Raw genomic sequence first — 26,181 nt, 5'->3', positions numbered from 1 at the left:
GTTTTGTATGCTTTCCAATCCTAGTGGCTCGTCTTGTGGCACTGTATCTGACAATGTTGTGCTGCTATTCACAAGGCTTTCAGTGGCCATTTTTTTCAGAAGTAGAATTCCAGGCTCTTCTCCCAGTTGTTGAGTCTGGAAGCTCTACTGAAAAATGTACAGCATGTATAAGGCTGCTACGAGGCGGAACCAACTCAATGGCACCTAATAACAACAACACACACATATATTACTGATGAGAAATAAATTCTCAGTTTCTTTTCTTCTACATTGACCTGCACTATACTATTTCTTTCTGTTGGCTTGCTCAGTGGTTTTCTCCAAATGAATCATAGAATGAGGCCTGGTGGAGGGTTATATGAATAATTTCATATCCAGACTCTATATAACCCACTCACTCAATATGACGCTGTTAGGAGATTTTACTTCCTACACATAACCATAATAAATCAAGTTTGAGCTTTTATGATCCTACAACCTTCCTTTTCAAATCTATAGTAGACATTCTCACTATTTTCTCTGTTCTGAATGCCTTTCACCTTTTTGGAAATATCTCAATTTTGTTTTGATTGTCCTTTGAGGGACACACATTCCCCTTGCAAATTGTCTATGGACGTTACCCACTCTTCAGGTCTGGAACTGAACTCATGCTCCTTGCTTGGTTTTCAGCCAAGTAGTTGCTATTTATATAGGGAGAGAGGGAGAGTCCACCTCTGTGGAATGTGTCTGGAGAAGGGAACTGACAGGACTAGAATGATGGAAAGTTTACTTTGATGGTGGTGAAAAATCTCTTAATTCCTGCCACCTGAATCTCAGACACTCCCTTTGTTTTCACCCTTCCCAAGACCTAGCTGTTCAGTTTCCTTTGATGCTACAAATTTCCTCCAATAAATTCGCTGTTGTTGGTTTTATTTTTTAAGTAAACCAGAGTTTGTTACTACTGCTTACAATAAAGAACACTGAGAAGGCTGCCTTTTACTCCTCTTTCTCAGTGCCACTCCCCATTCTCCAGCCCTTGTCTTCTACCCTCTTTACTGGCTTCATGTTTCCATTAGAATAGAACCCAAATTCCTATCACAGCACATAACCACAACCACACCTCTTGGTGGGCTCTCTGGTCCCATGTCACCTCACCTTCTACATCATTCACTCTCTTCAGCCTCACGTGTCTTCTTTCCTATCCTTGAGATTTCTATGTCCTCTCACTGAGGACTCTTCACAGGAGCTCCCCTCAGCCTATGTTGTTGTTGTTATGTGCCGTGGAGTCGGAACCGACTCATAGCGACCCTGTACAGGGTTTCCGAGGGTGTAAATCTTTACGGGAGTAGAAAGCCTCATCTTTCTCCCGCGGAGCAGCTGGTAGTTTCGAACTGCTGACCTTGCGGTTCACAGCCCGAGTCGTAACCACTACGCTACCGGAGCTCCTTAGCCTATAGCACTCTTATATTCTCCTTCCCATGCCGGGTTCATTGGGTGGGGGAGCTCTTTTAACACATCAGGTACTTTTCCCTCATAACAACTCTCTATATTTGTATTCCTTATTTATGTGTGGATTATAGAACATGAACTGCATGAGGGTAGGGCCAATATTTTTGTCTACCACTGAATTTTCTGGTGGTTACCACAGTGCCTGCTATGTGAGAAGAGCCAAAAAATTTTTTTGCGTGTGGAATAAATAAAACAAATGTGCAGTCTATCAGATCATTTGAGATATGAACTGTGTTTTCAGACTTCCTCTCCTATTAAGATTTCTGAGATTCACCTATTCTCTTTAAGCCATTATGATTTAATCCAATGGTAGGGAATCTATTTTCTTCCAAGGGTCATTTGGATATTTATAACAACATTGATGGGCCATACAAAATTACCAACTTAAAAATTAGCCTGCTATATTTGGCCAATTATTTAATTGACTCAACCCTAATCTGATGGCTCCACCACTTGTCTGTCAGGTTGTCGTACTGTGGTGGCTTGTGAGTTGCTGTGATTCTGGAAGCTATGCCTCGGGGTATTTTAAATACCAGCAGGGTCACCCATGGTAGACAGGTTTCAGATAATTTTCCAGATGAAGACAGATTAGGAAGGAGAGACGTACTACTTCTGAATATTCAGTCACTGAAAACCTTATGAATAGCAGTGGCACAATGTCAGATATAGTGGCAGAAGATGCGTTCCTTAGGTTGGAAGGCACTCAAAATGCAACTGGGGAAGAGCTACTGCCTCAAAGTAGAGTTGACTGTGATGATGCCAATGGAGTAAAGCCCTCAGGACCTTCATTTGCTGATGGGGCACAACTCAAAATGAAGAAAAATAACTGTAAACATCCATTAATAATCGGAACATGGAATGTACAAAGTATGAATCTAGGAAAATTGGAAATTATAAAAAATGAAATAGAACACATAAACATTGATATCCTAGGCATTAGTGAGCTGAAATGGACTGGTATTAGTCATTTTGAATCTGAAAATCACATGGTTTACTATGCTGGGAATGACAAATTGAAGAGGAGTGTTGTTACATTCATTGTCAAAAAGAACATATCAAGATATGTCATGAAGTACAATGCTGTCTGTGATAGGATAATATCCATACACCTATAATGAAGACCAGTTAAAACCACTATTATTCAAATTTATTTAGTTACTAACCATTAAAACCAGTGATTATGAAATTGAAGAATTAGAACTTCCAGAGGTTCAAGCTGGATTCAGAAGAGGCCGTGTAATGAGGGATATCATTGCTGATGTCTGATGGATCTTGGCTGAAAGCAGAGAATATAAAAAAGATGTTTACCTGTGCTTTATTGACTACACAAAGGCTTTCGATTATGTGGATCATGACAAGCTATGCACAACATTGTGAAATATGAGTATTCCTGAACACTTAATTGTGCTCATGAGGAATCTGTACACGGACCAAGAGGTAGTTGTTCGAATAGAACATGGGAACACTGAATTGTTTAAAATTAAGAAAGGTGTGCGACAGGGTTGTATTCTTTCGCCATACTTATTCAACCTGTATGCTGAGCAAATAATCCTAAAAGCTGGGTTCTATGAAGAAAAACATGGCATCAGGATTGGAGGAAGACTCATTAACAATGTGCGATATGCAGATGATACAACCTTGCTTGGTGAAAGTGAAGAGGACTTTAAACATTTACTGATGAAGATCAAAGAGCACAGCCTTCGGTATTACATCTCAGTGTAAAGGAAATAAAAATCCTCACCACTGGACCAATAAACAACATTCTTATCAATGGAGAAAAGATATCAACTATCAATGTTCACAGAAGCAGCAGTCAAGAGATCAGACGATGTATTGCATTAGGCAAATCTGCTGCACAAGACCTTTTTAAAGTGTTGAACAAAGATATCAGCTTGAGGACTTAGGTGCACCTGACCCAAGCCATGGTATTTTCAATAACCTCAAATGCATGTGAAAGCCGGAGAGTGAATAAGGAAGACCATAGAAGAATTGATACTTTTGAGTTACGGTGTTGGAGGAGAATGTTGAAAGTGCCATAGGCTGCCAAACGAACCAACAGATCTGTGTTGGAAGAAGTGCAGCCAGAGTGCTCTTTAGAGAACAAATCCGGCCAAACTTAGTCTCTTATATTTTGGACATATTGTCAAAAGGGGCCAGTCACTGGAGAAGGATACCATGTTTGGTAAGGTGGAGGGTCAGAGAAAAAGAGGAAGACCTTCAACGAGATGGATTGGCCAAGTGGCAGTATCAATGGACTCAAGCGTGGCAACAGTAGTGAGGTTGGCCCAGGATTGTGCAGTGTTTTGTTTTGCTGTGCATAAGGGTCGCTATGAGTCGGCACCGACTCGATGGCACCTAACAACAACAACAACCAACTTCTTCAGTCTGGAATTGATCAGACATGCAATCAACATGTATTGATCATTACTGTTGATTGGAATGCAAAGGTTGGAAACAAAAAGGAAGATCAGTGGTTGGAAAATACAGCCTTGGTGATAGAAATGATGCCAGAAATCGCATGATAGAATTTTGCAAGACCAATGACTTCTTCATTGCAAATATCTTGCTAAACAACATAAAAGATGATTATACACATGAACTTCACCAGATGGAAAACACAGAAATGAAACTGATTACATCTGTGGAAAGAGACAGTGGAAAAGCTCCATATCATCAGCCAGAACAAGGCCAGGGACATACTATGGAACAGTCGGAGGAGTGGTGGGTAGGTTTGAACCACTGACCTTGTAGTCAGCAGTCCAGTGCTTATCCGATAACACCACACCAGGATTATTATAGCTCTGAAGGCAGAAACTAGGGGTCTAAATATGAATTATTTTTCCAGTTCTGCTCCTGAGTAGCCAGGTGAACATTGGTTAGTTCATTTAATTTCATTGAACCTTAGTTTCCTCATCTTTATAATGGGGGATGATATCTTTTTATTATATCACTCAGAGGTGCTATGGATGCAAAGAGATAATGTATGTCAAGGCATTTGAAAAAATGCTAAAGGGATATAAAGTGTAAAATGTATTTATCATTACTTTATACTATTATTTCATATTCATTATAATACCTGGTCTTTCATTGGCACTTTCCAATACTATAATGCCGTAATCTTCCTATCTTCTCTTTACCTAGTAAGTGAATTAAGATATTCTACTAGTTGTAGTAATCTTGATGTCACACTGTAGTATAAACATTGGACTGCAAGGTCAGTTTGAACCACAAGGTTGGTGCTTCAGACTCACCAGTTACTCCTCGGAAACACTATACAGGGTTGCTATGGCTCAGAACCCACTCAACGGCACGTAACAACAACAACTAGTTATACTAGAATCCCTGGGTGGTGTAAATAGTCAGTGTACTTGGCTGCTAAACCAAAGGCTGGAGGTGAGAGTCCACTAGAAGGCACCTTGGAAGAAAGACCTGGAAATCTGCTTTAGAGACTGAGGGTGGGCCTGATCTAGGTAAGCAGAGACTACAGTGAGGGAAGGAGAAACTGAGGAGCATTTTGCTATTTTGAATCAGAGGACTCCCAAAGGCAAAGCTGATTGTCCCACGGGGACATTTGCTGAAGTTCTGGGGAAGCTGATAAGAAGGCTCAGTTCCTCGGGATCTAACACTGACTAAATCGCATCTGAACTGCCTAAATCATGGGTCAGTTTTGTTTTAACTTTCTTTCCAGAGGTCTCACAGACGCTAGGGATCATTGGCCTTCATCACTGCTTCATTCCTTAGCGTCTATAATCCGCGTTTTTTTGTTTGTTTGTAACCCCTGCAAGTAGTTTTCCTCAGGCATTGGTGCCCTCTGCTGGTTGAGAGCAGCTTTGCAAGGATTCATCTATGCTGTTTCTGTTCTCCAAGGCTTATCCACCACACCAAACTTCCGCCTGCCATCAAGTTGATTGGGATTCAGAGTTAACCCTACATCAGGTTTCTGAGCCTATACAATTTTATGGGAGCAGAAGGCCTCATCCTTCTCTCACGGAGTGGTTGGTGAGTTTGAACTGTCTGCCATGTGGTTAGCACCCCAGTGCTTATCCTGCAGTGCCACAAGGCTCCCTCTCCCAGGTTTAGTTAGGGTTTTCATGTGAAAGATCAACGTAAATGCCTCATTTGTGGACTCTGCCTCCGAGTGTTAACTGTTCAGAAAAGTAGATGGCCACACTACAAGGTTCTTGTCTGTAAGACAGAGACAATGGTGCACACTGCACAGGACTGTTCATGCCTGAAATGAGGCTATGTAAAGTACTTAAAATGGCCAGGCATACTGTTAGTGCTCGGTCAGTAACAATAATAGCAGTGGCAATTGTGTTTGTTGTTAAGGCTGCCCCAGGTCCTCTCCAATGCTCCTTAAAGCAGGCAGAACTAAGTGCCACCCTCCATAGTGGTGAGTGCTCAGGCAGTTCTCTGAGCTCAGATTGGAATCTATGAAACAAGGCTGGGTGTTGCTTCTATCTTAGAAGATGAAACTTCCGACCTCCCTTAGATGAAGGTCTTTTATAAAAAGCATTCTGAGTTAACTGGTCTGGTGGAGAACAGTGGGTAGGGAATTCAAAATGCTTCTTGACTTTCCTCTGCTTCTCTGCCTCATCTCTCTGGGCCTCATTGGCCAACAGAGGCCCTGGAATCGCTTCCAGGGGGAGGAGTGGGTTCTGGGGGCTCTCTAGGGAGGAAGAAGGCAACCTGCCTGGTGAGGGTTCCTAGTTGTCCAGCATCGAGGGATCTCAGACCTTGGTAGTCTGTGGTGTCAACTCCAGATTGTACCCATTTCCTGTTTTTCTGCTTCCCCAGCTCTCCGGTTCCCAGCACCCCTAGCAACAGTGGTCTAACTGAGGCTTCTTTCCTGGCAACAAAGTCTCATTTTGAAAGCACATATCGTCCCTTGGGCACACTTCTGCATTCCCCTGATCTTTGCCAGTGATTTCCCCTCCTCCCCAGTTGTGCTGTGTGGCTGGTCCCCACCCCCAAGTCCCCACAATTCCCCTTGGCTTTGGCTCCTGTGGAGGCAGCTGGTTGCTAAGTCCCTGAACTTCCTTCTTCCTCAAAATCTGAAACTCTCCCTGCCACGGGGGACACAGCCAGTTGCAGCCTGTGCAGAGGATGGGGATTCCAGGTGACCTGTGTGCTTTGGGTAGCCAGCACTTCAGCATTATGACCTGGTTCTCGACATTTTTTTGTTTCTACCTGCTCACAAGTTACTGTATACCTGGAATAAAGTTTGGGCCTGACTTTGTTCTGTTCTATAATTGCCAGAGAAAATACAGGATGACCAGTTACATTTGAATTTCAGTCAGCCTCCCATGATACTCTGGGATAGGCCCTCTTGTGCTGAGGACTCAGCATGCTGTGAGCAGTTTGGGTGCGGGGACTTTTCTCAGAACGGAAGTATAATGACCTGTGTCTGGTTCTGTCTACTTGTTTTGAGAGCTCACATTTCCTGAAGTGGTGACTGGCTGATGAGGGGAAACTTGAGAGGGCCTTCCCGTGGAATACCAGTCTGCAGATGTTTGAAAGTCTGGTAGATTTTCCCTGAGCTAAGTGGGCTTCTTCTGGGTGATTTTTAGGGCCCGTTTAATACTCTTCTGCAGCATAAAGCATTGGATTAAGGGCAGGCCTGGGTCCCTTTCTCTGCTTGATGGACTTTCAGTTTCCTGGCTTGTACATCATCTCAGAGCCTTAGAAGGGGCCAACTCCTTTGTTAGGCAGAGAGGTGAAATAATCTCTCTAGGATAATTAAGGGAAGATTTGGGACAAGAATTTGACTCTTTTGGCTCTCAGTCTAGTGCTCAGCACTAAGAGGCTAAGGTGGCGGGAGGAACAGAGGAGGCTGACCTTGGGGAGGAGGTTTATGGAAACCCTGAGCTCTGGCAGCAGTTACTGATTATTGCTTCTGTTCTCTGCAGAGATGACAGAAAGTGTCAAAACCAAATATTCACTGGAGGCAAAGTTTAAACACTTCAAATAAGACACAGTGAATCATCAGTAAAGGGGAACAGAAGATTTTTAGAACCCCCTGCGGGTTATATACACTGATAGCCTGGCTAATCTTGAGAAGATGGACAGGGGGACAGGGTGTCTTCTGATGTTTATGTTTTAACATTTCCCCACCTTTTTCTCCCCCACTAAGGGAAAATAAATTTTATCTTGGGGTTCTGAAGCAAAGGAGGCTCTTGGAGCCTGTGATCATTGGACCTTCTGCGTCCAAACATTATAGTTTTTTGTTTTTTTTTTCTCAAACAATTCATGTTTCTTTCTTTCCACTCTCCACCTTTTATTCTCACACTCATCTTTAGTGGTCTGTGCAGATGTGCAGTTCACTTCAGATATGGGCTCTCTTAGAGACAACAAGTCACCCACTGTTCCTTACTTCAGCAGTGTGTCTACCTGAGAAAGGTGTCTTTCTTCACAAGCATTGTCTTTTCTGTATTAACCTGAGAAATTCTTTAGTACACCCTCCTCAGCCAATACTTTTGCTACATTTCAAATCCTTGAGTGTCCCTTACTCCCCTCTGTTGGGACTTGTCCACACTCTCCTGACAGAGGGGAGCTACTCCTGTCTGTTGGTATTTCTGAACTGCAATCCCTTCCCTAGGGCACTTTTCACTTTATACCACCTCTTGCCCACCTGACAGCTCTTAGGAATGATTAATGGTGTCATCTCTTATTACATTGCTAGAGGGGAGAATGTGAGGAGGCTGAAAGAGAAAGGGGCCAGGTCTAGGGGTAACTGGGTCCATCTCTGCATAGGTCCCCAGGTTGTATGTAATATCTTGAATTTGATGCATGGAGCCCTTTGTGGTCAATAAAATAAGTTCTAACAATTTTTAATTAAAACGGAAGTTAGAAAGTGTTGCACTCAACATGGATACTCTCATGGAAAGAAAAGTTTATTCTTAAACAAGACCCACTGTCATTGGATCAAGTTAGACTCTTGTGACTCTATAGGACAGAGCAGAACTACCCCTTTGGGTTTCCAAGACTGTCCATCTTTACAGGAGCAGCCAGCCTCACCGTTCTCCCATGAAGCAGCTGGTGGGTTTAAACTGCTGACTGTGTGGTTAGTAGCCCAACATCTAACCCACGGCACTACTAGGGCTTCTTTTAAACAAGAAACACACACACAAATTACCGTAATACCTTTGATGATATTAAAAGAAAGAATTTCTGCTTATCAAACATCTTGGAGACAAGTTGCTCACTGGGAGAGGATATTTGGAATGCATAATTAGTATCAAAATTATGCATACAAAATGATAAGTCAATAAAAAGAGGACAAACAACTCAATGGGAAAATGGGTAAAAGACATGAATAGAGATTTCACAGAAAAGGGAATAAACATATGAAGAAATATTCAATCTTTTATGCGTGTACTAATGGAAATGTATAAGAATGCTCATAGCAGCAATGTTCACAATAGAAAAAAAAAAAAGCAAAAAGCCAAAGAGTTTTAAGCCATATTGTTTAGGCATATGCTGCACTTATCCACTGCTGTATAAAAAGTCATTTTAACCTTTAGTGGCTTAAAGCCACAATCATTTCATTAACTCTCACAGTTCTTGTAGGTCAGAAATTCAGGTAAGAAAAGGCATAAAAGGAATGTATTTTATCTCCTTTACAATGTTTGGGGACTCAGTTGGGAAGATTCAAAGGTTTCCAGTGAGTCAGCAGCTGGGGTCTAGAATTATCCGTAGATGTCAAGAGTCTTTTAACTTATGATTGATGCTGACTGTTGGCTAGTGTCTCAACTGCTCTGTTACCCACAATACCTACATGTGGCCTCTGCATATGAGTTTCTGATTTAACCTTGGAAATGACATAGCATCACTCCTGTCTTCACCATATTTGTTAAGTCAGACACAAAGTTCCTTCTGGCTTCAAGAGGATAGGACATAGACTCCACCACTTAATGAGAAGAACATGAAAATCATCTTGCAGGAAAGGTATGTGGGATAGGAGATTTTGCTATGACTATGTTTTGCAAAACCAGAACTCATCGGTCAGTTTGTTGTGTTGTGATGGTTTGTGAGCTGCTACGATTCTGGAAGCTATGCCATGGGTATTTTAAATAGTACAGTCACCCACGGTGGACAGGTTTCAGGTAAGCTTCCAGACAAGACAGTAGGAAGAAGGAGAGATGAACTACTTTTGAATATTTAGGCACTGAAACCCTTATCAGTAGCAGAAAAACACTGTCAGAAATAGTGCTGGAAAATAAGCCCCTCAGGTTGGAAGGCAATCAAAATGTGACTGGGGAGGAGCTGCCTTCTCAAAGTAGAGTTGACAGTGATGACGCAAATGGAATAAAGTCCTCGGGACCTTCATATGCTGATGGGGCACAACTCAAAATAAAAAGAAATATCTGTAAACATCCATTAATAATCGGAACATAGAATGTACAAAGTATGAATCTAGGAACATTGGAAATTGTCAAAAATGAAATAGAACGCATAAGCATTGATATACTAGGCATTAGTGAGCTGAAATGGACTGGTTTTGGCCATTTTGAATCTGACAATCACATGTTTTACTATGTTGGGAATGACAAATTAAAGAGAAATGGCATCATATTCATCATCAAAAAGATCTGTCATGAGATACAACGCTGTCTGTGATAAGATAATACCCATGTGGCTACAGGGAAGACCAGTTAATACCACTATTATTCAAATTTATACGCCAAACACTGGAGCCAGTGAGGATGAAATAGAGAAATTCTACCAACTTCTTCAATCTGAAATTGATCAAACATGCAATCAAGATATATTGATAATCACTGGTGATTGGAATGCAAAGGTTGGAAGCAAAGAGGAAGGATCAGTAGTTGGAAAATATAGCCTTGGTGATAGAAATGGTGCTGGAGATTGTATGATAGAAACTTGCAAAACCATGATTTGCTTATTTCAAATACCTTTTTAAAACAGCATAAGAGATGACATGGATCTCACCAGATGGAATGCAAAGAAATCAAATTGACGACATCTGTGGAAAGAGACAGTGGAAAAGCTCCATATCATCGGTCAAAACAGGGCCAGGGGCAGATTGTTAAACAGATCATCAATCAAATTCAATTTGCATATTAATTTGCATCTATGCAAATTCAGACTGAAGGAGAAGAAAATGAAAACACGTCCACGAGAGCCAAAATATGACCTTGAATACCTCCCACCTGAATTTAGAGTTCATCTGAAGGAACAGATTTGATACATTAAACACTAAAGACTGAAGATCAGAAGACTTGTGGGATGACATCAAGAACATCATACATGAAGAAAGCAAAAAGTCATTAAGGAGACACGAACAAAGGAAAAGATCAAAATGGATGTCAGAAGAGACACTGAAACTTGATCTCCAGCATAGAGATGCTAAAGCAAATGGAAGAAATGAGGAGGTACCAGAGCGGAACAGAAAATTTCAAAGGTCATCTCTAGAAGACAAAGTCAAATATTACAACAAAATATTCAAAGATCTGGAGTAAGAAAACCAAAAGGGAAGAACACACTGAGCATTTCTCAAGCTTGGGGAACTGATGAAAAAAATTAAGTCTCGACTTTTGTTATTGAAGGACTCTCTGGGCAAATTATTGAATGAAGCAGAAAGCATCCAAAGAAGAAGGGAGAAATACACAGAATCACTGTACCAAAAAGAAATGGTTGATGTTCAACCATTTCAAGAGGTAGCATATGGCCAAGAGCCAATGATACTGAAAGAAGACATCCAAGGTGCATTGAAGGAATTGGCAAAGAACAAGGCTCTAGGAATTGATGGAATAAAAATTGAAATCTTTCAAGAAAGTGAGGTGGAACTGAAGGCACTCACTCATCTATGACAAGAAATTTGGAAGACACCTATCTGATCGACTGATTGGAAGAGATCTGTATTTATGCCCATTCCAAAGACAGGTGAGCCAACGGAATGAGGAAATCCTTGGACAGTATCTTTGATATTCCATGCGAGTAAAGTTTTATTAAAGGTAATACAGACACGGCTACAACCATACATTGACAGAGAACTTCCAGATGTTCAAGCTGGATTCAGAAGAGGATGTGGAACAAGAGATATAATTGCTGATGTCCGACAGATTTTGGCTGAAAGCAAAGAATACCAGAAAGATGTTTACCTGTGCTTTATTGACTATGCAAAGGCTTTTGATTGTTGAATCATGACAAGCTCTGGACAACAATGTGAAATATGAGTATTCCGGAACACTTAATTGTGCTCATGAGGAACCTGTACCTGGACCAAGAGGCAGTTGTTCGAACAGAACATGGAAACACTGAATGGTTTAAAATTAAGAAAGGTGTGCGACAGGGTTGTATTTTTTCACCATACTTATTCAAACTGTATGCTGAGCAATTAATCCAAGAAGCTGAGTTCTATGAAGAAAAACATGGCATCAGGATTGGAATAAGACTCATTAACAGCCTGCGATATGCAGATGATACAACCTTGCTTGCTGAAAGTGAAGAGGACTTAAAATATTTACTGATGAAGATCAAAGACCACAGCCTTTGGTATAAATAGCATCTCAATGTAAGAAAAACAAAAATCTTCACCACTGGACTAATAAACAACATTCTTATCAATGGAGTAAAGATTGAAGTTATCAAGGACTTCATTCTTCTTGTATTAACACTCATGGAAGCAGCAGTCAAGAATTCAAACAACGTATTGCATTTGGCAAATCTGCTGCACAAGACCTTTTTAAAATGTTGAAGAGCAAAGATGTCAGCTTGAGGACTAAGGTATGCCTGACCCAAGTCATGGTATTTTCAATAACTTCACACACATGTGAAAGCTGGATGGTGAATAAGGAAGACCGTAGAAGAATTGATGAATTTGAGTTATGGTGTTGGAGGAGAATATTGAAAGTGCCGTGGGCTGCCATGGAAGTGCATCCAGAGTGCTCCTTGGAGGCCAGGATGGCCAAACTTCATCTTTTATACTTCCGACGTATTGTCAAGAGGGAGCAGTCACTGGAGAAGGATATCATATTTGGTAAGGTGGAGGGTCAGAGCAAAAGTGGAAGACCCCCAGTGAGATGGATTGGCAACATCAATGGGCTCAAGCGTGGCAACAATTGTGAGGTTGGCCCAAGACCAGGTAGTGTTTCATTCTGTTGTGCATAGGATCGCTATGAGTTGGAGCAACTCGATGGCACCTAACAACAAGAAGGTAATTGAATCCTGGTGTGGCGCCATAGGATAAGCACTTGACTGCAAGCTCAATTAGAACTGCAAGGTTGGTGGTTCAAACTCACCAGCTGCTCTTTGGAAACCCTGTACAAGGTTGTTATGGATTGGGACCAACTTGATGGCACTTAACAACAATAGCAACACAAGCTAACTGAGTGCTTACCTAATTGGCTGTACATGACAAAGATTGCAACCTTTACACAATTAGTTCAGGAAAGTCAGTAAACAAACAGCAGCAAACTCTAGGTGTGTGGGAGGGTCTGATTTCCAGAGTTGCCCAAATATACTACTTAAAATGTCCACTTATCAACCAAAAATTTGAAGACATTCAAATAAATAGCAAAGTTTGGCAGCAGAAACTACCTTGAGGGAGGATTACTTTTGGACTTATTAGACAAACACTTTAAATTAACTATTATAAATATGTTCAAAGAATTTAAAAAAAAATCAAGCCTAAGGAGGTAAGGAAAAGTATGACAATCATGTCTCACTAAGTTGACACTATCAATAAAAGATAGAAATTATAGAAATGAAAAATATAGAAACTCTGGAGTTAAAAATACAATATCTAAAGTGAAAAGTTTTGGAGAAACAACAGTAGATTTGAGACAACAGACAAATGAAGTTAGGCCAATTGATATTATCTAGTCTGAGAAACAGAAAGTAAACACAATGAAAAACAAAACAAAAAATGAACAGAATCTCAAATTTCAGAGACTTGTGGGAACTTACTAAGAATATCAATGTATGCATAATGGGAGTCACAGAAGAAGACTAGAGAAAAGCACAGAAAACACTATTTGGAGAAATAATGGTTTAAAGCTTCCAAAATTTGATGAAGAACATTAATTTATTTATCCAAAAAGCTACACGCATTGTTGTTAAACTGTCAAAAGCAAATGGCAAAGAGGAATCTTTTTTTCTTGTAATTTTTATGATTAAAATAAATTGTAGTATATTTTGGTTATTGCTGACAATGTATACCACAAAACATACACAAATTCAGTATTTTCTATATATACAATTCAATGACATTGATTACATTATTCAATGGTACAACCATTCTCACCTTCCTTTTCTAAATTATTCCTCCACCATTAACATAACCTCACTGCCCCTAAGTTTCTTCTCTAACATGATTTTGAAAGCAGAAAGAAGGAAAATAGTTATGTACAATGATTCCTCAAATGAGGGTAAGTTGCTACAATTTGATGAACTTGACCTATACTCATAGATGTAGTAGCTCAAAATACCAACAGAGAGGGAAGGAGTCTTCACTTCAAGTATCAATCCTATCCCCTCTGTATAGAGAGTAGATAGGGATGGGCAACTTAGACATTGGCTATCTAAAATGAGGGGGCGATAAAGGCATGAAGTGACTGGCTTACAAGGTTTCAAGAGAGTGTTCAGTTCCAGAGTGAGTGGGGGAAGGTAGAGTTCCCACTGAATAGTTTTCATCTTGTCTAGTTAGGTTTGGTTAAAAGATATAGGGTAAGATTCTTATTATTCAGTAGTGAGTAATTGTTATCATGATTAATTGCGACTGTCACAGTTGTAAAGGTAGAAGTTTTATAACAAAAACTGGGGAGTAGTTTATCTTACAGTCCAGAAACAGAGGCCCCTAGGACCATCAAGGGAGATGAACACAAGGGGATGCAGTACCCTATCCAGAGAAGCAACGACACCAGAGATGGAGGCAGAAAGATGGGGACATGGAGAGAGGGAGCAGCTGAGGACTCTAGATTCATGCAAAGAGAGGAACTGAGAGCTGGTGGCCAGGAGGCAAGCTTGCAGAAAATACCCTTTGGTTATGTAAATTATTATATATGCCTGAGTGTTTTGTTTTTTTTAAAGAGCTAAAATGAATAAAGAGAAATACTGTTAACTGATGGTACATGGAGGGGATTATAATCACTGTAATGAAACAAGGTTTATGATTTGTTGAATGTAAAACGGATGCTCTGCCCTGTAAAACAACAAAAAAAAAAGACTAATGGTGTTAATGATAGAAGGCAGTGGGATGATATATTTAGAGAGCTGAATGAATAATAAGCCTGTTAGTCAAGAATTCTGTTTAGAAGAAACCTTGTTGTTGTTGTTGTTGTGTGCCATCGAGTCGGTTCCGACCCATAGCGACCCTGTATAGGGTTTCCGAGGGTGTAAATCTTTACGGGAGTAGAAAGCCTCATCTTTCTCCCGCGGAGCAGCTGGTAGTTTCGAACCGCTGACCTTAAGGTTCGCAGCCCGATTCGTAACCAAACCTATCCTTCAAAAATACAGGAGAAAATAAGATATTCTCAGATCAAAAAAAAAGAAGAATCACTCACTAGGACAACCTCCCCACAGTAACAGTAAAAGGAATTTTTCAGGTTGAAATGAAAGAATACTTGGCAATAACTTGAATGCACATGGATAAATAAAGAACATCATTAAAGCTAAGAAAAGGATATCATGTTTGGAAAAGTGAACGATCAGAGAAAAAGAGGAAGACCCCCAATGAGATGGATTGACACAGTGGCAGCATCAATGGGTTCAAACATAGCATTGATAGTGAGGTTGGCTCAGGATACGGAAGTGGTTTTGTTTTGTTGTGCACAGGGTCGCTATGAGTCAGTACCAACTCAATGGCACCTAACACCTAACAACAAAAACAATTAAAGCTAACTACATTTGTTGTTGTTAAATGCCGTTGAGTCAAATCTAACTCATAGCAACCGTGTATAGGATTTCTGTTGAGTGGCTGGTGGGTTTGAACCACCAGCCTTGAGGTTCAAATCGACCTTGTGGTCTAGTGCATTATCCTGCAGTGCCACACCAGGACTTCCTAACAAGTAAAGAGATTGAATGAATAATTTAAAAGCATCTCATAAAGAAGAGTCCAGGCCTAGTGAATTCTACCAAATGTCTAAAGAATATACTAATCCTTCAAAGACTATTTCAAGAAAAAAAGAGAAAGGAATACTGTCAACTCACACTATGAACCCTTCAGACAAAGACATCACAAGGAAACTATAGGCCAGTGTCCCTTTTGAGTATAGATAGAAAAATCCTCAAAAAATACTAGAAAATCTGATACAGCAATATATAAAAAGAATGATATATAGTGACTAGGTGAATTTTATAAGATGAATATAAGGTTGATGTGTTGTTAAGTGCCGTCGAGTCAGTTGTATAGGGTTTCCAAGGAGCGGCTGGTGAGCTTGAACCACCGACCTTGCAGTTCAAATGACTTTGCAGTCTGGCGCATTAACCCACAGCACCACACCAGGACTCCTAAGGTTGATGGTGGTGGTGGTGGTTATGTGCCGTGGAGTCAGAATCGACCCATAGTGACCCTGTACAGGGTTTCCGAGGCTGTAAATCTTTACGGGAACATAAAGCGTCGTCTTTATGTGGAACAGCTGGTAGTTTTGAACTGCTGACCTTAAGGTTCGCAGCCCGATTCGTAACCACTACACTACCAGAGCTCCTTCCTAAGGTTGATACAACATATTAAAACCAATCAATGCAATTCACTGTATTAACATAATAAAGGAAAAACTACATAGTCATTTCAATTAATCTTTGCTTGGGGTCTGGTGTGGCACCATAGGACAAGCACTGGACTGCAAACTGAAAGGTCAGTGGTTCAAGCCCACCAGCCAGTCCTTCATTGTAGGAGGTTTAACAGCACTCTTGGCTGCTACCCATTAGATGCTAATAGCGTCCCCCACTTGGGACATTCAGAAATGTCTCTAGATATTGCCATGTGTCCCCTGGGGACAAAATAGTCACTTGTGGAGAACTATCAGTGTGGATGCACTATCTTGATCTTTTTGAGGTTTTAACAAAGGGTATTACAGTCCCATCTTGGCCTTGATGTCTTTCTTAACATGAAAGTTGTTGCGTCTAGAGAGATTGAAAATGAGAAACTTTGATTTTCAAATATAGCAAGTCCTGCTCTATTATATTTATCAGTTCATTGTTCAGATCACCTCTCACCTTTTCCATTTTATTACAGAGAATGAGCAGTCAGGTGACACTTCCAGCCAGGTGCCTGGAAATCTTAGCTAGATTTTTCAAGTTTATTAGGTTTATTTCCTGTTTTCCATGGTACTTTTTGATACTGCATAATGCCAGTGCTCCTCCTGCCAGCTTCCAGTAACATTTTTCTTTGAACCCTGACTGACAGACTCCTAGAGGTTCTTTAGGCTTTTGTGAAAAATGGTAGTTTCAACTCCTGCTCACCTACCCGTTGCAAAGTCAATGACATGTGTTTGAGGTTTGTTAAGGCAGCACCCACTTACAGACTCTATTTCTGCATAACACAATCCTGTCAGATTTAGTGGCTTCAAACATCAACAATATTATTGTCTCTCATGGATTTTTAAAGCGCTCATATTGGTGGTTCTAGTTCAGGCTCTCTCGTGAGGTTGCTGGAGCTGGAATGACAAGCATTTGAATTAGCTGAAGCACCTTCTTCTCTCCACATGGTTTTCGGAACTCTCCGTGTGATCACCCAGTGTGGACTAGTCTGGGCTTCCTCATAGTATGGTGGCCTCAGGGCAGAGAGGCTGTTATATGGCAGCATCTTTCCACTATGGTGAGCATCCCAGGAGAGCAAGATGGAAGTGTGTACCGTTTTCCTACCTAGCCTTGGAAGTCATACAACCTAACTTTCTTCATATTCTACTGAGTGAGGCAGTAACAAAGGCCTTCCCAGATTTATGGAAAGGATACAAGCCCCTCTCCCCATTTTAATTGGGGAAATATCAAAGTCATTTTTTTTTTTTTTTTTTATTTTTTTTTGTGAATTGAATGATAGTTTACATGAGAGAACATCGGTTTTACACTCATCATTTCATTGCAATAATTACAATCTCCTCTGTTCATCATCATTCAACAGTATCTACTTCTATTTGCTCTGTTTTTTTTTTTTTTTGTTTTTTGTTTTTTGTTTTTGATGTACACAAAAACACTCAGGAATATATAATCATTAAAATAACCTCAAAGTCATTTTTTAAGAAGAGCTTGTAAGTGGGAAAGATTGTTGAGCTCTTTGGAAAATATGATCTGCCACCACACACATACGCTTATATGTAAACACTATTTTAAAAAGGAAGGTTGTGGTTAGCTCTTCAGGAGAGAGGAGGTGGGGGAGGGAGGTGATGGGAAGGAACACAGGTGTGTGATTTGATTAATGGTCTAGTTCTTGGGTTGGGTGGTGAGCAGGGCCATCTACTACAGTAGCTGTACTGGTTGGGCTTTCAACAGCTCCAGGACACATTATGAATTACAATGGAAGTGCTATTTCTGGAGTTGTGCAACATAGCAAACCTGGAGAGGTTCACAGATGTTTGTTTTAATGGATAATAAAAATAGTACATGACATAAAATAAATACATAGAGGAGAAAATTGAGTACGTAAAATAAGAGAGAACAAAGAATAATTTAGGCTTTAGTCGGTCAGTCAATAGTATTTGGGGCACCCAAGAGTTACTTATTGGTGTGGCACTGTGGGTTAACGTGCTAGACTGCAAAGTGAGTTTGAACCACAAGGTTGGCAGTTCAAGCTCACCATATGTTCCTTGGAAAACTGATTCTACAGCACTCAACAACAACAACAAGAGTTACTTCCTAATTACAGGGCTTTCTTTAGAAAGATTAATACCACATGGTAGGAACTTACACTGGTGCAACTGTTTGTCTTATAATCAGTCTCCCTTTTCAAGGGACCAGCAGACAGGTACCTGCATCTGAGATTCATGGCCCAGGCTCTGGTTGGCTGATCTAGAAATCAACACTTGACCCATTTGAGATAATTAGGGAATATTCTACCCTGACCATAGGGAAGGAACTGCTGGGTGATACAGGCAGTTGAGTGTTTAACTACTAACTGAAAGATTGGAAATTCAAACTTATCCAGAGATACTTCAGAAGAAATACCTACCAATCTACTTGTGCAATTCTATTCTGACATTCGTGGGGTAACCATGAGTTGGAATTGACTCAAGGGCAAATTATTATTATATTTTGGACCATAAGGATATCCATCTGACCTAGTTATGTTTATTGATTGTTTCTCAGAACTTTTCCCAAGCTGGACTGTGGAAACAGATTTAACTTCTATCTGGGAACTAAGCAAATACGAATCCATTAGCTCCCATGTAACTTCCAAGAGAGATGGCCAGTCAACAGAAGAGAATGAAGCAGCAAGAGGCAGGATACAGGTGGCACTCTGGTGACATTTGAATTCAACTGTGTTAGCAAAACTTCCTTTGGCAATGCCATCCCAGCATCCTTTCAATAACTTTTCCTTTTGGCCTAACATAGTTTCAACTGGATTTCTGTCACTTGCCACCACAAAGTTAAGGAGAATTCATATGCATCCCGACAGAAAAAGACCACAGCCATGTTGTATTATGAAGGTTTAGGTGAACATCTAAATGTTGATGAGAAAAATAAACATTTGTGTGATATTAATATGCACTCATTTGTTTATTCACTTCAGTTATTGAACCAACGTTTACTGACTACCTACTGCACGCTAAAGGAGCTTCGGTGGCACAACAGTTAAGTGCGCAGCTGCTAATAGAAAGGTTGGTGGTTTGAACTCACCCAGCAGCTCTATGAAAGGGGAAAGACCTGGTGATCTGCTTGCGTAAAGATCTACTTGCCTAGGAAACCCTATGGGTCCATTGTACTTTGTCACATGGGGTCACCATGAGTTGAAAATCAACTCAATGGCACCTAAAAACAATAACAACAACTGTGTGCTACAGGAGTTCTTAGATGGTGCAAACGTTCAGCATGCTCAGCTGCTGACTGAAAGATTAAAAGCTTGAGTTTATTCAGAGATGACTCAGAAGAAATGTCTGGCAATCCTTTCTGAAAATAACCCTATGGCGCATCATTCTACTGTAACCCACATGGGGTCATGATGAGTCAGAATTGACTCCACAACAACTGTTTCACTGCAGTGTGTGCTAGGCACTGCTCTCAGTTCTGATTATTTATAGATGAGCAAAACTGCCATGATATCCACCCTCATGAAGCTTACAGCCTAGTGCAGAGGCAGGCATTAAACCAAATAAACCAACATAGACTTACGTAATTATAAGTTCTGATAAATGCTCTGAGGGAAAGAAAGAAAGAAAAGGATCCTATGAGGAGAAGAGCACAAGTGGAATGTGGGACCCTATCCAGAGAAGCAGTGACACCAGAGATGGAGGCAGAAATTAGGGCATGGGGAAATGGAGCATCTGAGGACTCTAGACTCATGGAAAGAGAAAGGCTGTGTGCTGGCAGCCAGGAGGCAGGCTGGCAGAATGTGCCCTTTGGCTGTTTAAATTATTATATATTCTTGAGTGTTTTTGTGTATACATTTCCACCCTCCCCCCAAACACACACACACACACACACCAGAAGGAATGGAAGCAAATACTATTGAACAATGATGCACGGAGGAGAGTGTAATCATTGCAATGAAATGATGAGTGTAAAAACGATGTTCTCCCATGCAAACTATCACTCAATTCACACACACACACACACACACACACACGATCTAAGACAATAACAAGGTGGGCAGAGTTTAGAGTAGGCAGTCAGAAAAAACTTTCTGAGAAGGGGACGCTCAACCAAGACCTGAAAATGAGAAATAAGTCAGCGAGGTGAAGAGTGGGGGAAATGTTTTCTAGAAAGAGTGAGCAACACGTCCCACATTGTAATGGAGAAAATGACAAAAACACATAGCTCTTGTTATATGGCAGGCATGCTTGTAATTAATTCTCACAGCACCCTTATTAGTATTATGAGTAATAGTAGTATTTTGTTTTTATTTTTTATCATTTCTGTTTTCTTTCAGAATTGGAAACTGAAGCATAGCCAAGTTAAGAAGCCTATCCAAGGTCACCAGCTAATATGTGATGAAGCAGCAATTCACACCTCACCGAGGACAAGAGCCCCAGGAGCTGGTGGACTACTTCGGAAAAGGATACTGATTGTATAACATGGAGAATATAATAAATATCACTGAATTGTACATGTAAAACTTGCTGACATGGCACATAGTTTATATATATATATTTCACCACACACATACAAAATAACAACAGATCAGTCTAGAATGTGTGGCATAGAGGGGTCTTTGCACATAATACTAAGAAGTTTGGATCTTATTCTGCATGCAGCGAAAACTGCAGAAAATCTTTCAACAGGACAGTGCATGATTTAATGTGCACTCTTAAAAGCTGGTGATGGGCATTTAAAAATGTATCATACGGTTATAAATCTTGCATATGTTCATTTGGCAAAACAAAAAAGGTGCAGGTAGAAAGCAAACAAACAAACCACCTCTAATCCCATCACCCACCTCTTGTCAGTCAGTTTGTTGTACCAGGGTGGCTTACCTGTTGCTGTGATGCAGGAAGCTATGCCACAGGTGTTTTAAATACCAGCAGGTCACCGATGGAGGACGGGTTTCAGCAAAGTTTCCAGACTAAGACTGACTAGGGAGAAGGAGAGACAGACTGCTTCTGAATGTTTAGTCACTGGAAACCTTATGAATACAATGGAACATAGTCAGATAGAGTGATTGAATATGAAAACATTATGAATAGCACCAGAATATTGCCATATGTGGTGCTGGAAGATGAGCCCCTCAGGTTGGAAGGCACTCAAAATATGACAGGGAGAGAGCCAGCTGCCTCTTGAAAGTAGAGTTGACCATGGTACTGCAAATGGAGTAAAGCTTTCAGGACTTTCATTTGTCATGGGGCAGAACTCAAAATGAGGAGAAAAAGCTGCATACATCCATTAGTAATCAGAACATGGAACATATGAAGTATGAATATAGGAAAATTGAAAGTTGTCAAAAATGAAATGGAATGCATAAGCATCCATATCCTAGGCATTAGTGAGCTGAGATGGACTGGTATTGGCCATTTTGAATATGATACTTTTATGGTTTTCTATGCTGGGAATGAAAAATTGAAAAATAATGGAGTCATATTCATCATCAAAAAGAACATTTCAAGCTCTATCTTGAAATATAGTGCTGTCTGTGATAGCATAATATCCATATGCCTACAAGGAAGATGAGTTAATACCACTATTATTCAAATGTATGCATCAACCACAAAAGCCAGTGATGACGAAATGAAAGAATTCTACAACTTCTTCAGTCTGAAATTGATCAAACATGCAATTAGGATGCATTGATAATTACTGGTGATTGGAATGCCAAAGTTGGAAACAAAAAGGAAGGATCAGTAGTTGGAAAATATGGCCTTGGTGATAGAAACGATTCTGGAGATAGTAAGATAAAAATTTGTAAGATATATTCATTGCAAATATCTTTTAAAAACAACATAAAAGATGACTATACACATGGACCTTACCAGATGGAGTGCAAAAGACTAAAATTGAGTACATTTGTGGGAAGAGACAGTGGAAAAGCTCAGTATCATCAGCCTAAACAAGGCTACCTGCCAAATGTAGAACAGATCATCAATTACACATATGCAAGTTTAGGCTGAAGGTGAAGAATATTAAGATAAGTTCATGAGAGCCAAAATATGACATTGAATACATCCCACCTGAATTCAGAGGCCTTCTCAAGAAAAGATTTGACAAATGAGACAGTAGCGACCAAAGACCAGAAGAGTTGTGGGATAGCATCAAGGTCATTAAAAAGACAGGAAAGAAAGAAAAGACCAAAATGGATATCAGAAGAGACTCTGAAAGTTGCTCTCCAGCATAGAGATGTTAAAACAAATAGAAGAAATGAGGAAGTCAAAGAGCTGAACAGAGTATTTCAAAAGAGCAACTTGAGAAGACAAAGTCAAGTATTATAATGAAATGTGCAAAGACCTGAAGTTAGAAAAATAAAATGGAAGAACACGCTCAGCATTTCTTAAGATGAAAGAAATTAAGAAGAAATTCAAGTCTTGAAATATTGAAGGATTCCATGGGCAAAATATTAAATGATACAGAAATAATCAAAAGATAGAAGGAATACATAGAGTCACTGTGTGCTCCCTGCCCCTGCAAAAAGGTCAATGTTCAACCGTTTCAAAAGGTAGCATATGAACAAGAAACAGTGGTCCTGAAGGACAAAGTCTAAGCTGCATTGAAGGTATAGGCAAAAAACAAGGCTCTAAGAATCGATGGAGAACAAACAGAAATCTTTTAGCAAACTGATGCAGCACTGGAGATGCTCACTCAGCTATGCTAAGAAATTTGGAAGACAGCTACCTGGCCAACTGGTTGGAAAAAATCCATATTTGTGTGCATTCCAAAGAGAAATGACTCAATGGATTGAGAATATTATAGAACAAATAACATAAATATCACAAGCAAGTAAAATTTTGCTGTAGGTATTTCAAAAACAGCTGCAAGAGTACATTGACAGGGAATTATAAGAAATTTATGCTAGATTCAGAAGAGGATGTGGAATGAGGACTATCATTGCTGATGTCAGATGGATCTTGACTGAAAACAGAGAATACCAGAAAGATGTTTACTTGTGGTTTATTGACTATGCAAAGCACTTACTGTGTGAATTGTGAAAAGCAATGAATAACATAGTGAAGAATGAGTATTCTAGAACACTTGATTATGCTCATGAGGAACCTGTGCATAGACCAAGATGCAGTTGTTCAAACAGATCAAGGGGATACTGAGTGGCTTAAAATCACAAAAGGTGTGTGCCAGGGTAGTAACCATTCATCATACTTATTCAATATGCATGTTGAGCAAATTACCCAAGAAGCTGGATTATATAAAGAAGAATGTGGCATCAGGATTGGAAGAAGAGTCATTTACAATCTGCAACAAGCAGTTGATACAATCTTGCTTGCTGAAAGCGAAAATGATTTAAAATATTTACTGATGAAGATCAAAGGCAACAGCCTTCAGTATGGATTGCATCTCAATGTAAAGAAAACAAAATTCCTTACAACTGTACCAATAAAAAACATCATGATGAATATAGAAAAGATTGGAATTGTCAGATTTCATTTTACTTGGATCTACAATCAACACTCATGGAAACAGTAGTCAAGAAATCAAACGACGTATAGTATTAAGCAAATCTGCTGCACAGGACTTCTTTAAAGGGTTCAAGAGCAAAGATATCAGTTTGAAGAATAAGGTGTGCCTGACCCAACTCATGGTATTTTCAATAGCCTTGTATGCATATGAAAGTTGGACAATGAATAAGGAAGATCATAGAAGAATTGATGCATTTGAGTTATGGTATTGAAGAAAAATATCAAAAGCATCATCGCCTGCCAGAAGAACAAACTATTTTGTGTTGGAAGAAGTACAGTCAGAACGTTCCTTAGAAGCTAGGATGGCAAAACCTCATCTCTCATACTTCAGACATATTATCATGAGAGACCAGTCCCTGGAGAAGGACATCATGCTTGATAAAGTGGAGGGTCCATGAAAAAGAGGAAGAGCCCCAGTGAGATGGGCTGGCACAGTGGCAGCAGAAGTGAGATCAAGTGCAGTAACAGTTGTTAGTATAGTGCAGAACAGCGCAGTGTTTCGTTCTGTTGTGTATAAGGTTGCTATGAGTTGGAATAGAATTGATGGCACCTAACAACAACAATCCTAACCTACGAGCCCTGGTAGAGTAGTGGGTTACAAGTTGGGCTGCTAACTGAAAGGTCAGCAGTTTGGATCTAACAGGAGCTCTGCAGGAGAAAGATGAAGCTTTCTGCTCCTGTAAAGATTAAAGCATCTTATTCTACATGCTTTGAAAAACTGTAGAAAAGATCTAAACAGGAAAGTGTATGATTTGATTTGCATTTCTTAAAAGCTGGTGATGAATATTTATAAGAATTATATTTTATGTTTATAAACTTGTATCTGTTAATTTGGAAAAAAAATAGAAAACTGTAGGTAGAAAATTTAAAAAACAAACAAACTAAAAAACCCTCTAATTTCAATCTAGGAGCCTTGGCAGCATAATGAGTTATGAGTTGGGCTGCTAACTGCAAGGTCAGCTGTTTGAATCTACCAGTTGCTCCATGGGAAAAAGAGGAAGCTTTCTGATCCTGGAAAGATTCACAGCCTCAGAAAGCCTATATAAGGTAGTTATGAATTGGAATCAACTTGACTGCACCAACCACCAACACCACCAATCTATGTGTAACAAAATAATCATTGTCAATATTGTGATACATAGCTTTCCTATTGATAAGTGTGTATATTATATCATAATTGGGATTGTATTGTGCATACTGTTTTGTCAGCCAGCACTTAAGACAAATAGAGTACAGCATGGCCATTTTGTTCTCAGGTTTTGCAGGAGGACATGGGCATTAGCAGGGAGGTGTGGGATGGGGACGGAATCAGAGGTGTGGGATGGGGACGGAAACTAGCTCATTGTATTCCAGTGGATTAACCCATGGGTTTAGATGGCCACTTTTGAAGGTTCTTTGAAGATTCTTATTTCTCCAAGATCTCCAGGGAATAAACTAGAGCCAACACCTCTCCTTCCTCTACTGGCCCTAGCCACAAAAAGAAGTTGTCCTGAGCAATTTGTAATTTGGAGAGACTGTCCTTATGTGCAGTTCTGTAGGACTGTTTTATCCTCATCTTCACTTCTGACCTCACTGGTTAGGTCCTCTGCCTCAACCTACCCAATGTGTTGTTGTTGTTAAGTGTCATAGAGTAGGTTCCGATCCATAGTGACCCTGTATAGGGTTTCTGAAGAGCAGCTGGTGAGCTTGAACTGCTGCCCCTGCAGTTCAAACTGACTTTGCAGCCAAGCGCATTAACCCACAGAGCCACACCAGACTACCATAATTATAATTCACTATTTTTTCATTAATTGTTTATAATTAATTCCACCTATGACAACAGTAACAACAACAAATAGGACTCCAAGGTGAGTAGTGTTAGCCTTTTGTATTGTGGAAACTGAGAACAAGCGTAAGAAAGTAGCAGAGCCACTGAACTGAAGTATGTTGTTAAGTGCCGTTGAGTCGGTTCTGACCCATAGAGACCCTGAACAGGGTTTCCAAGGCTGTAAATCTTCACTGGAGCAGAAAGCCTCATCTTTCTCCCGCGAAGCAGCTGGTAGTTTCGAACTGCTGACCTTGAGGTTCACAGCCCGGTTCATAACCACTACGCTACCAGTATACCAGAGCCCAAATTCCACGTGTTTAATACAGCCCATGTCCTCTCAAACTCAAAACATTGTTTTGTTTTATTGGAAGCAGAAGGACATCTACTCTCTATCTGACCCTAGGATTGAATTGGTTTTATGATCACAGATTTTATAAGTGAGGCTGACCAGCCCTAAAACTCAGGGTATTTAAGATGTACAAATAGTGGAAGTTAATTGGAGAGTGTTGTTGGGTGAGTTAAGGATGTTATTGCTGTTAGGTGTCATTGAGTTCATTCCAACTCATAGCAACCCCATGTGACAGAGTAGAACCGCTTCCTAGGGTTTTCTTGGCTTTAATCTTTAAGGGGGCAGATCACTAGTTCTTACTCTCT

The sequence above is a fragment of the Chrysochloris asiatica genome, unplaced genomic scaffold, assembly GCF_000296735.1.
Source record: "Chrysochloris asiatica unplaced genomic scaffold, ChrAsi1.0 scaffold00085, whole genome shotgun sequence".
In the NCBI taxonomy this organism is placed as follows: domain Eukaryota; kingdom Metazoa; phylum Chordata; class Mammalia; order Afrosoricida; family Chrysochloridae; genus Chrysochloris; species Chrysochloris asiatica.
Note: the sequence above shows the minus strand (reverse complement) of the source record.